The sequence below is a fragment of the Zea mays genome, chromosome 2 (genome assembly GCF_902167145.1).
Source record: "Zea mays cultivar B73 chromosome 2, Zm-B73-REFERENCE-NAM-5.0, whole genome shotgun sequence".
Classification (NCBI taxonomy): Eukaryota; Viridiplantae; Streptophyta; class Magnoliopsida; order Poales; family Poaceae; genus Zea; species Zea mays.
In genome coordinates, this window is record NC_050097.1 from 33,313,163 (window position 1) to 33,328,667 (window position 15,505).

Genomic DNA, 15,505 nt, shown 5'->3' on the forward strand with positions numbered 1-15,505 from the left:
TCTGGCAATGCGCTCGGCTGAGTTCTTGTCATCTGGTTCTTCTTCATTCTTTATGTACTTGATAATTGGCCTTCTCCAGTCATCAGAGTCTGACTCAGGTTGATCTATAATGTTGCACTTTTCTGCTTGATCCATTGAGATACTTGGTTGTAGAATTTCTTGCACAAAGACTCCGGGTGGGACCTGAGTTCGACTGGATCCTAGCTTGGACAGTACATCGACTGCTGTGTTCCGATCTCTTTCTACATGATGAAACTCCAGACCCTCAATTTTATCTTCCAGCTTTCGGACGGCAGTGCAGTATTTTCCCATTGAATCGCTTGAACAATCCCACTCTATGTTTATCTGGCTAATGACTACCAGAGAGTCTCCGTATACCATCAATCTCTTGATGCCCAATGATATGGCGATGTTCAATCCATGGATCAAAGCTTCATACTCGGCTGCATTGTTGGAGGCCGGAAATAGCAACTAGAGGGCGTATTTGAGGTGCTCGCCTCCAGGTGCGGTGAAGAGAATCCCTGCTCTTGCTCCCTGCAGCTTCAGCGAGCCGTCAAAATACATTCGCCATACTTCTGCAGTCTCTAGGTTATCTGGTACTTGCTGTTCAGTCCACTCTGATACGAAATCAACCAGTGCTTGAGTTTTGATGGTAGTGCGAGGTCGGAACTCGATGTCATGAGATCCCAGCTCGCAAGCCCACTTGGCTATTCGGCCAATGGCCTCCTTGTTATGAAGAATATCCCCTATTGGAAAACCAGTGACTACTATGACTTTGTGGTCATCAAAGTAGTGACGTAGCTTGCGGGCAGTTAGAAGTACTGTGTATAATAGCTTCTGAACTTGAGGATACTTTTTCTTTGAGGGGCCCAGAACTTCACTGATGAAGTAAACAGGATGTTGCACTGGGTAGGCATGCCCTTCTTCTGCTCGCTCGACTACCAACACGGTGCTTACCACGTGAGTCGTGCAAGAGATATACAGTAGCAGATCTTCAGCTGGTTGAGTTGACGTAGCTCGTCGGGGTGGCTTCAGTACTGGTGGTGTTGTTAAGAATCTCTTCAGTGCATCTAGAGCTTCCTGTGCTTCTGAAGTCCACTGAAACTTATCCACCTTCTTGAGTAGCTTGTAAAACGGCAAACCTTTCTCCCCCAGCCTGGATATAAATCTGCTCAGAGCTACCATACATCCAGTAAGTCGCTGAACCTTCTTTTGTGATCGAGGTGCTTCCATCTTCATGATAGCTTCAATTTTATCCAGATTAGCCTCAATTCCCCGGTGGCTGACAATAAACCCGAGTAACTTTCCTGCTGGTACCCCGAAGACACATTTTTCGGTATTAAGCTTCCATCTATATCGTCTCAGACTGTTGAAAACCAGCTATAAGTCTTCGATGAAGTTTTCCGAATTCTCCGTTTTGATTACCACATCATCTACGTAGGCCTCCACACGCTTGCCCCAATGATCGGCTAAGCACGTTTGGATGGCTCTCTGATAAGTCGCTCTAGCGTTTTTGAGGCCGAATGGCATGGAGGTATAACAGAAAGCACCAAGCGGAGTGATGAACGCCGTTTTTTCCTCATCTTCCTTCGCCAAACTAATCTGGTGGTATCCGGAATAGCAATCCAAGAAAGACAACACAGAACATCCAGCGGTGGAGTCCACCACCTGATCTATTCTCGGGAGCCCAAAGGGATCCTTCGGACAATGTTTGTTGAGATCAGTATAGTCGACGCACATGCGCCAATCCACTTTATTCTTTTTGAGTACAAGAACAGGGTTGGCTAACCATTCGGGGTGTAACACCTCTCTAATAAATCCAGCCGCGACCAAGCGAGCTAACTCGGCGCGAATGGCCTCTCTCTTGTCGGGCGTGAAACGACGTAGCTTTTGCCGAATCGGCCTTGCCTGGGGATAGACCTTCAGTTTGTGCTCGGCCAGTTCTCTTGGGACTCCCGGCATATCCGCAGGTTGCCATGCGAATACATCTCGGTTATCTTGCAGAAACTGGACGAGCGCGCTTTCCTATTTGTCGTCCAAGCTGGAGCTGATGACGGCAGTCTTGCGTTCATCAGCGAACCCTAGGTTGATCCTCTTGGTTTCTTCAGTTGGCCGCATAGAGGTCGCGGCCTGAGCTTCGTTTGCCGGTACCGCGAGGTCCTCCTCAGGCTTAGAGTTCGCCTGTGCTGAAGAGATCGTCGACGGCTTGGTGGTGAGGGCTGCTTGAATGGCCACTCGGAAACACTCTGCGGCGCCTTGGAAGTCGGCGCGCACAGTTATGATTCCTTGTGGTCCTGGCATCTTCAGTATCATGTATGTGTAATGTGGAATGGCCATGAATTTGGCCAATCCTGGCCTCCCGATGATGGCGTTGTACCCGCAGTCGAAGTTTGCCACTTCGAACCTCAGGAACTCGGTTCTGTAGTTCTCCGGAGTTCCAAAGGTGACCGACATGTAGATGTGGCCCAGCGGGTATTCCCCTTCTGTTGGCACGATGCCGAAGAAAGGAGTGTCCGACTCGTGGAGCTCTTTGAGGTGAACTCCCAAGCCTTGGAGTGTCCGGGAGAAGGTGACGTTGATGCTGCTCCCCCCGTCCACTAGCACCTTCTTCACCCGGCTCTCTCGGATCACCGGATCGACGAGGAGCGGGTATTTGCCTGGATGGTCGAAGTTGAGCCATTGATCTTCCCGAGTGAAGGTGATCGGGTGCTCCGACCACCGGTATGGGGCGGGAGGACCGGTGGTCGCCACCAGTATCTGGCGGTCGTTGAGCTTTTGTTGCCTTTTGTTCTCCTGCGACCCGTGTCCACCGAAAATGACGTTGACCTCCCTGTCAACGAGCGGGAAAGCTCCTCCTCCTCCCTCCTCCTGCTGATGGGGTTGTCGTGGTTCATCTGGTCCTCCCCTCGGTGGAGGAGGAGGTAGAGGTTGGAAGGGTCGGCCGTGCCCGACGGAGTGCTTGAAGTCCCGACAGTTACGAAGAGTGTGGCGCATGTCTTTGTGGTACGGGCACTGGGCATCGAGGATGTCGTCCAGCGTGTGCTCGCCTCCACGAGGTCCTCCTCGGGCGCGAGAGGCAGGTGGTCCGGCGGCGTGCACTTCTTCGCGAGGCCTCTTCTCCCAGCGTTTGTTGGGTTGCTGGTTCGCGTCGCATCGTGGTGCTGCCGGTGCGGGCTTTGCTCCTCCGATGAGGTCCTGGGCCCGCTCGTCGGCGGTGATGTAGAGGTCGGCTTCCCGGAATAGCTCCTCGGAAGTATTCGGCGCCTTCTGTAGTATGGCTCGGACGAAAGCCGAGTCATTGGATCCTCTGTAGAAGTCCTCGATCACGACCGCCTCCGTGACCTCGGGGATACGATTTCTCATGGTCTGGAACCTTTTGAGGTACGACCGGAGAGTCTCGTCCCCCCGTCGCTTGATGGATTTGAGGTCCCATGGTTGCGCCGGTTTGTCGGAGAGGGACTGGAAGTTGGCGGTGAAGCGTTGACTGAAGTCGCCCCAGTCGTCGATGCAGTGTCGGGGTAGATGTCGCAGCCATTGCAGCGCGTCTTGCCCAATGACAATGGGTAAATACGCGGTCATCACGTCTTCGGACGCCCCGGCAGCTCGAGCAGCGGTGGTGTAGACGGCTAGCCAACCCCCTGGATCCTGCTTAGGTTCATATTTGTCGACATTGGATACCTTGAAGTTGGGAGGCCATTGGATGGCCCTAAGGCGCGGAGTAAGAGCAGACACTCCGCATGTGTCCTCCTGTCGTCGGGGATGATGTCTGTCCCGGGGAGGGGAGTAATTGTTGTGGTTCCTCGACCGTCCCCGGGTGGTACCGCCAGTTGAGGCCGTTGTCGACTCAGTTCTGGTGGCCTAGCTCCGAGCTGGGATGCCATGATCCCTGTCGTACTCCTCCCGGCGGCGGATCTCGTTCTCATGCCGCCGTTCACGCGAAGCATTGATGGAGCTTCGCGCGTCCCGACGACTGTTGATGGCGTGTCGTAGATCGTTCGGCGGGTGAGCGAGCGGTAGAAGATGGTTGGCTACCTGGGTGAACAGTCGTCGGTAGCCCTCGGTGTCGGGAGTCCGAGGGAGTCCATCAGCTATCCGAGCTAATACTCCTCCGACTTTGCTCGGCGTGTTCATGGCTCGGGCAAAGTCGGGGTTCAGGTTGCGCCCGAAGAATGGATTCTCCTGGCGTTGTCTTGCAACTTGCTCGGCTTGTTCCTGAGCCTGGCGGCGATAACGTCGTCGGGAGTTCCTTCGTTCTCTGAGGACGCGTTCTTCTGGAGTTTCTCCTATCTCCGAGACCTCGTCTCGCGAGACAGGTTGCTCCAGATCCCGTTCTCCGGCCGCGTGATGTCGTCGAATGTTCCTACGCCGGTTCCTTCGTCGGCGAGATTCTCGTTGAGGCGGTTCTTCTCCGGGTGCGGTCGGCTCGTCGTCGGAGACGGTAGGCGACTCCACTCTCCCGATGAAGAGGACGTCGGGGTAGAATGATGCTGCTGTCGTGGTGACCTTCTTTCCGTTCTCCTTTGAGGGCGGAGGAACGGAAAGAACAACTTGCTTCCCCTTGGTCTCCTTCTTCCTCGCGATCTGTGTCCATTCTTTTGTCGGGGAAGTAGACAGCGGAGTTCTCCGGGTCAGCGGGCCCTCGGCCCCCGACTTTCCGGAAACGATCTTTTCCGGAGAGCTGGAGGTTGCGCTTCTCCGGCATTTTCGGAGTTTGTTGGAGGAGACTTCTTTTCCGGCGGATCCGCAATGCGGTGTAGAGTTCCCTCTTCATCCGCTACGGATGAGATTGTTCCGAAGCAGAATATGGATCCGGGACGCAGGGTGATCTTGCTATGGAAGGTGACGGCCATTGAGCTAGCTTGGATCGTCGACACACCCCCTACCTGGCGCGCCAGCTGTCGGTGTTTTGGGTCCGACCGCACACCCGGGGTTGCCCCTCAAGGTGTTTTTAGGAGTAGGACGGTGTCGACAACTGTAGCAAAATGGTTCGTGCCGATTGCACGAGGGACAGTGGACAAGGTTTACAGGTTCGGGCCGCTTAGAGATGCGTAACACCCTACGTCCTGGTGAGTATGCTTGGTGAACGTGGTTACAAGAGAGCTCTCCGGATTGAGAATACAAAGAGTTGGTGTGGGTGGCTACGTTATAGGGTCGATCGTTCTGAAGGGGTGCCCCCTAGGCCTTATATACTCGACCGTGGGGCAATACATGTGGATATGATAACAATGTGTAGCTAAAATATAGTGAACCACTTGAGTTTATCTCCCTGTAGCCCTGCCGACTTATCCTCGCATGGCTCCGCTGCATGGGGGCTCCAACGCGGGAAAGTCGGATCTCTGTTGTGGTCACTCACTCGACGTTGTGGGTCGTCCGGGTTTGCACCAATCCGGCCTCATGTCGATCTGCTTTACTGGTTGTCTCTCCCCAGGCCCACGAAAGAATGACCTTACGATTTATCGGGCCCTTGGGCCTTTCGTGAGGTCTTTTACTCTTTTAGTGGACCCGGGGGATATCTATCCCCCACACCCTAACCATGTCTATAAACTCTCTAAGGCGCTTTATGGGCTCAAGCAAGCCCCAAGAGCATGGTATGAATGCCTTAGAGATTTCACTAATGGATTCAAAGTCGGAAAAGCCGATCCTACACTCTTTACCAAAACACTTGAAAATGATTTGTTTGTATGCCAAATTTATGTTGATGATATTATAGTTGGGTCTACTAACGAATCTACATGTGAAGAGTTTAGTAGGATCATGACACAAAAATTCGAGATGTCAATGATGGGGGAGTTGAAGTATTTCTTGGGATTTCAAGTAAAGCAACTCCAAGAGGGCACCTTCATTAGCCAAACGAAGTATACTCAAGATATTCTAAGCAAGTTTGGGATGAAGGATGCCAAACCCATCAAGACACATGTTGGGGACTTGTTCTCAAATGCTTCGGCTTAAGAACAAGGCAACACAGAAAATGTTAAACGGTAAAGTCCTTCGTCCTTCGAAGCATTATTTCCCTTAGGATATAATGATTTTCGAACGAAGGTTATGAAGGGTGTACCTTCATAAACACAACATACGAGGATGAAGAATGAACCATATGAAATATAAAGAATAACATAGGCAATTATATGTTACTATCAACTTATTTTTGCATTATTATTATGAAGAAATAGAAATGACATCCAATTACAAATGTACCTTCGGCTTTGAAGGAGATGAAAATACAAATGTGACGCAAAAGCAAATGCCAAGTCAGCGTGAACAGTACGGGGATACTGTTCACCTATTTATAGGCACTGGACACAGCCCATACAAAATTACATTCATGCCCTTTACATTTGGTAATAATTCTATAGTAATCCACCGAGGTCTGAATGGCCTTTTCATCTTTAAGTCGGTTTCATTTTCTGCCACCACGCCGAAGCTTTCCCGCTCACATCTTCGGCGTTGTATCAACCTTCGTATTATTTTGGGCTTCTCCTACTGTGATACCGACTCGAGTCCGAAGATACCTGTTCACACATTATACTCCAGAAATACTGTTAAATCATGTTTTTGAGGACCTTCGTAAGCCGAAGGCCCCCAACAGTAGCCCCTCGCAATATTAATTTGTTAAAATAATAAATTTATATTGCGACATGGACGAAGGCTTTAAGCCGAAGGTCCGAAAAAACACCTTCCCTTTGCTAGAATAGCAACATTCACTGACAGGCGGGGTCTTTCAATTTTCAACGCACTGGGCGTATAAATAAGAGCATACCGCAAGCTCATTTGGCACGCTCTTTTGCCATCTGCTCTTGCTCACTCAGTTTTTAGCTCTTGCGCACCAAGATTTGCTTAGCTTTTTAAGTTTTGAAGCTTCGGAGTTGAAAACAGTTTTTTAGCGTTTCCGAAGATGTCTGAAGATAAGAAGGCTGCTCCCGAGATGAAGCTGAGTCTTTCTGAAGAGAAGAACCTGGGGTTTCTTATAGCAATGTCGAAGACCAACACAGAAAAAATCACCAAAGAGATTTTAGAAGGTTTGTCTGAAGATACTGATGACAGCGACAGTTATGATATGGATAGTGGTGGTGAAGACTCCGAAGATCGCCCCTGGCGACCAAGCCATTCAGTTTTTGGCAAGTCAGGTATCAAAGAAAATCATCTTGTCAACATGAGGGGAAGATACTTCCGGGATTTATCCATTGTGAGGGTCGACGAAGGAGAGAAAACTTGCCCGACCCCTGAGGAAAATGAAGTCGTAGTGTTCCGAAGCTTTTTGAAAGCTGGACTACGATTTCCCCTGAGCAGCTTTGTCGTAGAAGTGCTGAAAATGTTTGAAGTCTATCTTCATCAACTTACCCCCGAAGCAATTATAAGGCTGAATATCTTCATGTGGGCCGTGAGAAGCCAAGGTCTGGAACCTGATGCGAAAAGTTTCTGCAATATACACGAATTATCATACGAGACAAAACCTTGGGGTAAAGAACAGTATCACAATAATTTTGGCTGCTACAGTTTCGTTTCTCGGTCTGGGTCAAGCTGTCCCGTGCCAACCTTTCGGAAGAGATGGCCCGGCGACTGGATGACAGAATGGTTTTATGTGAAGAATGACCTGAAATCACGGGAAGATATTAAAGGTATAATTATGCGCCCTATTTGGCAAAGTTTCGGCCTGCGAAGGCCGAAGGTTGAGATGAATGAAGCTGTCGAAGAATGCCAGAGAGCCTTCGGAGTTATTTGTTCTTTTATTGGAACGAGAGATTTGGTCCAAGAGCATATTGCCTTCAGAGTATGGCCGCTCGCAGAAAAATGGGAAATGCCGCAAGAGACCATAAAGGAGGTTGACGAAGGTGGACTTATCAGACTGAAGTATACTTTCAAGTTCGGAGATAAATTCGTTGAGCCAGATGATGACTGGCTATAAAGCATTGAAAATTTAAGTGATGAACTGCTTGGGGCTTACTCGAAGGCCGAAGATACTGCATTGTCAGCAGCCTTCGGAGGCCGAAAAAAGAAAAGACTGAACCGGGTGTTTGACGCAATCGGGTTCATCTACCCTGACTATCGTTATCCCATTCGAGGGCAGAAAAGAAAAAACACAACTTCTACGAAAGAAGAGGCTGCAACTGCTCCTAATGAGCCAGCACCGAAAAGAAAAAGGATAAAAGTCCTCACACATCGGCCACGCTATATTGAACCAGCCTCGGTGCCTGAGTTCACCGGAGAGACCTCTTCGGCCACCGAAGCTGAAAAGCCAATCAAGCCAACCTTGCTGCCAGAAGTCGCAGAAATGGCCGAAGCGTCAACAAAAACAGAATTGGAAGAACCAAAGATTTTGTTATCAGAAACCAAAGAGATGGCCGAAGCGCCATCGTCAGAAAAAATGGAAGAAGCAAAAGGATCAGCTGAAGGATCAAAAATATCAGAAGTTTTAAGTCATTCATCAAATGTTGAGACAAAAAAATCCAAAAGGGGCCAGCGGTGACTCCGAAAAGAAAGAGAATGGTCAATGTGTTAGATGTTCTAGAAACAGTTAAGTCTTCAAGCACAACTCCGAAGAAGACTGTTGCAACTTCCGAAGCGAAAACTGAAATTTCTGATACTAAGGCTCCAGAGCAAGAAACTGAAGCTGAAGCTGGGCCCTCAGAGCCCACGAAAGTAAAATCCTTAGAAACCGAGGAAGAAAGAATAACGGAGCCAATTCTTGTTGAAGAAATCAGTGCTATTGCCCCCGAAGCATCCCCCAAAGTCCTTGATTATATTGTTCGTCATGCTTCGGGGAAAAATTATCAGAAAAAGAAAAGCAAGAGGCCCAGCTCTATGCCCAAAAACTGAAGTATCCAAAGGGGGCGTTAATATTCAACGGCAATGGAGAAGAAGACTTCTTGTATTGTCTCCCAGACAACAAGGAGATCTCTGTCTGCCGGGAGATGGCAAGAAGCTTCGGATTCCCAACTCTAGAAGATGGGCTCTCGGTCTTATCAAAAAACGAACTGGCCGATAGCCTGGCATATAATAGCTTAAAGGTACAAAAAATGAGATATTTGTATTTTTTCTTGAGACCAAAATTTTTCGTTTGCTTAAATTTATTGACGCACACACATTTTTCTTCGCAGGGCCTTATACTTAGCAATGCCCTCAGGGCCCAAAAAGATGCCGAAGACGAAGGATGCGCTATAGCCCTGAGCAACCTTCGTTCCGAAGTAATTGAACTGAGGAACGAAGGTCTCGAAAAAGATAAAATATTACATTCATTGATAAATAGAATAAAAGAAGACGAAGCTACTTTTAAAGGTCAATCTGAGGCTCAGAAGCGTGAAATTAAAGATCTTCGAAAGCAACTGGCCAGAGCCAAAGAGGAACGCATACTTGAAGAAACGAAGCGAGAACTTAGCGACCAATGGGCAAATCATTTAGAGGGAACTGTTGAAGAGCTTCGTTCATCCAAGAAAAGATGTTATAACAAATCTATGGAGTGTGTTAAGAAGTTGAAAGCTAGCTTCGCCAGCGTTGGCGCATTCTCGAACGAAGAAAACTTTACAAGAGGCAACCCCGAAGGTCCCATCGAATGGATTACTCACGAAGCTGAGGCCTTCGAGGAAATTTTAAATAGCCGCGGAGACATATGTGCTTTCTCGGGTGCCAGAGGAATTGCCACCATTTTGGAGAAAAAGGGCTGCGAGCATGTGAAGATTTTAGCGCAATCCGAAGCTACCTTGTCCTTCGAAGATGCGAGAGATCCTTCAGCCGAAGCTAGCATGGTTGGTGGAAAGTTTTTCACCGATGTCTGGGATAATGGTGGCCGAGAAATGGCCCGAGAAATTATCCAAAAAAGCGAAAAGGGTATTCACGATGCTAGAGAAGTAGCTGAGGCTGCTGAAAAAAGCGCAGAGCCCGAAGGGCAAATAGGTATTAACTAATGGTTTTTATTGTGTTGTAATTTTTGATTTTAAACTTCGTTCACAATTTGTAATAGCAATGTAGCCGTATCCTGTCCTCTTTCAGATCCTACTAAAGCGTCTCCGGGCCCTCACCCGAAAGGAGATGACGAAATTAAAAAGATGGCTGAAGCTATCATGGATGAAGTTGTTGACCGGCTTCTGAACGAAGCTGCGGAAATTGTTCTGAGAGAAGATTAAGTACTATTGTAAAAACTTCTGAAATGTAACATGTGTAACATCTTGTAGCCCTAAATATAATATACCTGTTTTTATTGTTCAATTCTTTACGATGCATGAAATTTTACATACGTACCGTTTTTGAGTCGTTGACGAAAAAACACCTTCCCTTCTTTTCATGCTTCGTGGAGAAGAATTTTTATTTATCACAACAATATCCGTAGTGCTCTGATGAATAATATCCAAGCTTTATGAAGATATTTTCCGAAGCTACACTTCCGAAGATCAATAGTGTATCTGCTTACGACTTAGCATGATTTTCTCCTTTTTTTTGTTAAAAACATTCTTCTGAAGATCAATATTGTGTCCCCTTCTTGTGCCATATGCAGCATGATGTATGATGCTTATGCTATGCGAAATGATGTAATGATGTTATGCTATGTAAGATGGTATTTATTCCGAAGACACACGCACATCCCTGCGATAAAACACAATCTTTTTGAATCAGCTTTGACTTTTTGCTATAAGCCTCCCTTAGGAGCTTCTTCGCCTTTTACTTCAGCGGAATCAGCGTTTATTTTTCGCTGTAAGCCTCCCTTAGGAGCTTCTTCGCCTTTTACTTTCAGCGGTATTCGCGTTGACTTTTCGCGCTTCGCCTTTTACTTTAGGCGGTATCAGCGTTGACTTTTCGCTGTAAGCTCTACATTCCCTTTGGAACGACTTTGGAGCAGAAAACTTACACTGCGCTCCCTTTGGAACGGCTTTTTATGACTTCAGCAAACTTACTCTGCGTTCCTTAGAACGACTTTTTGTTGCTTCGAAGAATTTTTGATAATTCAAAGGTCCTCCTTGTTATCGCAAATCTTGAAGCTTTAACAACTTAGGCCTGTGAAGAAAGTATATTTTCCTTGTGGCAAACAACGAAACTATTACATGAAATCTAAAAAATGTCCTTTATTACATAGAAAATAAAACTGCATGAAAAAGACTGCTATCAAGGTAGGATATTTGTCAATAGATGTGCTTTGACTCTGGCACAGTGCTGTTGACTGTGCGAGCTTCGGACTGTTCTCTGAAGTCCCTTTGGTGTGGAGCATATTGGCTCCCTTCTGGCTGTTGGCCCTGTTGCAGCGGTGGTGGAGGCGGAGGCTGTTGCCAGGAAGCTTGAGGTTGACTCGCCGAAGCAACGGAAACTGCAGGGTGGTTGCCTACATATTCTGGGATGTAAGGCGAATGATACGAAGCAGTGTGCATAACCTGCTTCGGCTGAGCCTGTTGTGCCGCAGCTTCGGCTATTTCCTTTTGCTTCTGGATGGTAACATGGCACATCCTGGTGGTATGGCCCTTGTTCTCACCATAGAACAAGCAAAAAATTCTTCTTGGTTGATCTCCAAATCCTCCGCCGAAGCCCCTGGCGCCTCTGCCTCTTGGAGCTGGTGGTCGGAAGGAGCCTTGTTGTTGCCCCGAAGCTTGTGAGGAGCACTGTGGCCTTTGCTGCTGGCTCCCCTTATCATCATTTTGAGCAGAGTTATGGATTGACCTAACGTGCCTCGGATAGAATCTTCCTCCGAAGCCCCTGGTCATTTCAGAAAACCTGAAAGCCTCCTCCCTTCTTTGACGAAAATCATTATCGGCCCGAATATACTCGTCCATCTTTTGGAGCAGCTTCTCCAAAGTTTGAGGAGGCTTCCTAGCAAAGTACTGAGTTGAAGGTCCAGGCCGAAGTCCCTTGATCATGGCCTCAATGACAATTTCGTTGGGCACCGTTGGCGCCTGCGCCCTCAAACGCAAGAACCTCCTGACATACGCCTGAAGGTATTCTTCGTGATCCTGTGTGCACTGGAACAGGGCCTGAGCAGTGACCGGCTTCGTCTGAAACCCTTGGAAGCTGGTTAACAACATGTCCTTCAGTTTTTGCCATGAAGTGATCATTCCTGGTCGAAGGGAGGAATACCAGGTTTGAGCAACACTCCTGACAGCCATAACAAAAGATTTTGCCATGACTGCAGCATTGCCACCATACGAAGATACTGTTGCTTCGTAGCTCATCAAAAACTGCTTCGGGTCTGAGTGGCCATCAAATATGGGAAGCTGAGGCGGCTTGTAGGACGGAGGCCAAGGTGTAGCCTGCAGCTCAGCGGACAAAGGAGAAGCATCATCAAAAACAAAATTCCCATGATGGAAATTGTCATACCAGTCATCTTCGTTGAGGAAACCCTCCTGATGAAGGTCTTGGTGTTGAGGCCTTCGGTGTTGCTCATCCTGAGTAAGATGACGAACTTCTTCAGAGGCTTCGTCTATCTGCCTTTGCAGTTCAGCTAGCCTGGCCATTTTTTCCTTCTTCCTCTGCACTTGTTGATGAAGCATCTCTATGTCTCTGATTTCTTGGTCTATCTCATCCTCTGGTGGTGTCGGGCTAACAGCCTTCCTTTTCTGGCTTCGGGCCTCCCGAAGGGAGACAGTCTCCTGATTGTGGTCCAGCGGTTGCAGAGCCGCAGCCCCAGTTGCTGAAGCTTTCTTCGGCGCCATAGCGAAGGTTTATGATCGCTGAAGGTGTTCAAAAACTCAAAGAGTGGAAGTGAGTTCACCGGAGGTGGGCGCCAATGTTGGGGACTTGTTCTCAAATGCTTCGGCTTAAGAACAAGGCAACACAGAAAATGTTAAACGGTAAAGTCCTTCGTCCTTCGAAGCATTATTTCCCTTAGGATATAATGATTTTCGAACGAAGGTTATGAAGGGTGTACCTTCATAAACACAACATACGAGGATGAAGAATGAACCATATGAAATATAAAGAATAACATAGGCAATTATATGTTACTATCAACTTATTTTTGCATTATTATTATGAAGAAATAGAAATGACATCCAATTACAAATGTACCTTCGGCTTTGAAGGAGATGAAAATACAAATGTGACGCAAAAGCAAATGCCAAGTCAGCGTGAACAGTACGGGGATACTGTTCACCTATTTATAGGCACTGGACACAGCCCATACAAAATTACATCCATGCCCTTTACATTTGGTAATAATTCTATAGTAATCCACCGAGGTCTGAATGGCCTTTTCATCTTTAAGTCGGTTTCATTTTCTGCCACCACGCCGAAGCTTTCCCGCTCACATCTTCGGCGCTGTATCAACCTTCGTATTATTTTGGGCTTCTCTGTGACGGAACCTCCCAAGTAATTAGGCCCACCTACAGTTGTCCTTGTCCAACGGACTTTAGACAACCCTGTAGGTGCCCCTGACTACTTGACAAGTTCGGTATCTTTCCTTACCTTACCAGGAACGTCTCACCCGTCTTGTAGACATTACAGAACATCGGAGATGAAGAAATGCGGAAGCGAATTACATAAACTTACATTTTATTTCAAAAGCAAGCTTGAGTTATTTTTATTACAGACCAGACTAAAAGTGAGTGCAGAGTAATAATATTATACAAACCAGGGGAGGCACAAACTCCTCCCGATAAGCTAAAAGCAAAAGATCCTAAGTGGAGGACCGAGTCCTCCCGCACTTCAGTCTTGATTTTCTTCTTTTGGAACCACCTTGGCACAGAAGCAGCAAAAGTCTGCTACTTCCTCACCTAAAAACAACGAAGGGATAAACCCTGAGTATGGAATTACTCAGCAAGTCTTACCCGACTAAAGAAAAGACTCTCAAGGGTATGCTGGTTATATGGGAGTCAAGGTAAGGCTTTTCAATCATCAATGACTCTGTTTTTGCAGAAATGCTTACTAAAGTGGATCCTTAAAAATCCAATTTTATTTGTCAAATTAGGTAAAATTACCTGCACTAGAGTTCTTTCTACCCTAGTTCAATCACTGGTCCTGCACTAGCCAATTTCTTAACAAAAGCCCATCGTCTTTAGTGGAATGCTACGTGTAGGGCAGTGACCAAGTCTTCATAACCGCGAAGGTACGGCGATCCGAATCGATTATACTCAGATGAGGATCTCCAATCACACGACATATGTAGCACTTAACCCTTGCATATGTCAACCCGCCACCGGGGTTCTTAAGACCGGATCAGGTTCACGCAAACCGAGAGCACAGCTACACCACCGTCTAGCCTCTTGCCACGGAGGGTACACGCTACTCTCGCCACCGCTCCACGCCCATTTCGTGTTATCTTATTCCGGCCTTAGTCTGCCCGAGGCAAGGCTTACCCATGACGAGGCATGTGACCAGTTAAAGGGTCCTCGATCATCAAGCCTACATCGACAAGGTCCTTAATCGACTCAGACGGAGACACTACACCGAGACTCTCTTCTCGTGCAAGTCACCCGCCCGGTCTCAGCTTAATCATTTCAAACCCAAAGCTTGGTACCTGACAGAGGTACATCTTTTCCGATGTTGAACCCATCAAGGCCTTTGATAGATCCATCATCAAGTTTTATTTTCGAAAAACATCCCACCCACTTTTGCCACATCATATTTTGTAAAAACAAAACCTTTTGTTTTTCTAAAGCCAAGCTAAGCATCAAAAAGCTTTTATAAAACAGGTGATTAAGGAAGGTAATCAAATTCAAGGAAGGTAATGCAAGAATGGTTTTATCAAGCAACTCCTATCACCTAATGCAGCAATCAAGTGAGAAAGATTTTAAAATAGCAAGGAAGGTGGCAAATGCACCGGGGCTTGCCTTCGTTTACAGGTGATTCGGGTTCGGATCCACAGATATCGAAGTAGAAACTATTCCCAGCCTGGGATTCCGAAGGTGGTGGTGTCCTGTCTTCAGGGACTTCTACCTCTTCTTCACGTTCTAATTATAACCATACATAAGTATAAGAATGGATGCCATGGGATGCTCATGAGGATGCAAAGATAGCATAAACTTATTATTTATGTCTTGAATATAACTTTCCTTCACGGAGTTCCGGGAACTTAGGGTTTCCGGAGTCGGTAAAGGAGTTCATAGGGCATGGGGGTGTTTTGGGGTTTGGTGATCAAACAAGGTCCAAATGAATTCAAATCCTACCCAAGGCTTCTAAATATTGTATAACACTCATATAAATATTTTGGGCATTTTAGGACTTACCAATTATTTTCTAAAAATCTATAACCAAGACTTTTAACTACTTTAATTACTCTAAAGTTTCTTACTTCCACTAAAAATCACAAACTTATTTTTATTAAATACTACAGGAAATTAGGGTTCTAAGAAAATTGGTCTCATATTTTTAGGATTTTTCTACCATTTTTAACAATTTTCTAAAGCTTCACTGAAAAAGAAAAAGGAAAAACTCTACACAGTACTGGGCCAAATCTAGTTCAAACGGCCCATGCCCACGCAGGAACGTGCGCGCGTCCGCGCCCGCGCCCTGGCGATTTTGCAGAAAGGCCCACGGTTTAACGGCTAAACAGAAATAGGTCCATTCACTATTGTATTAAGTCACTGACAGATTG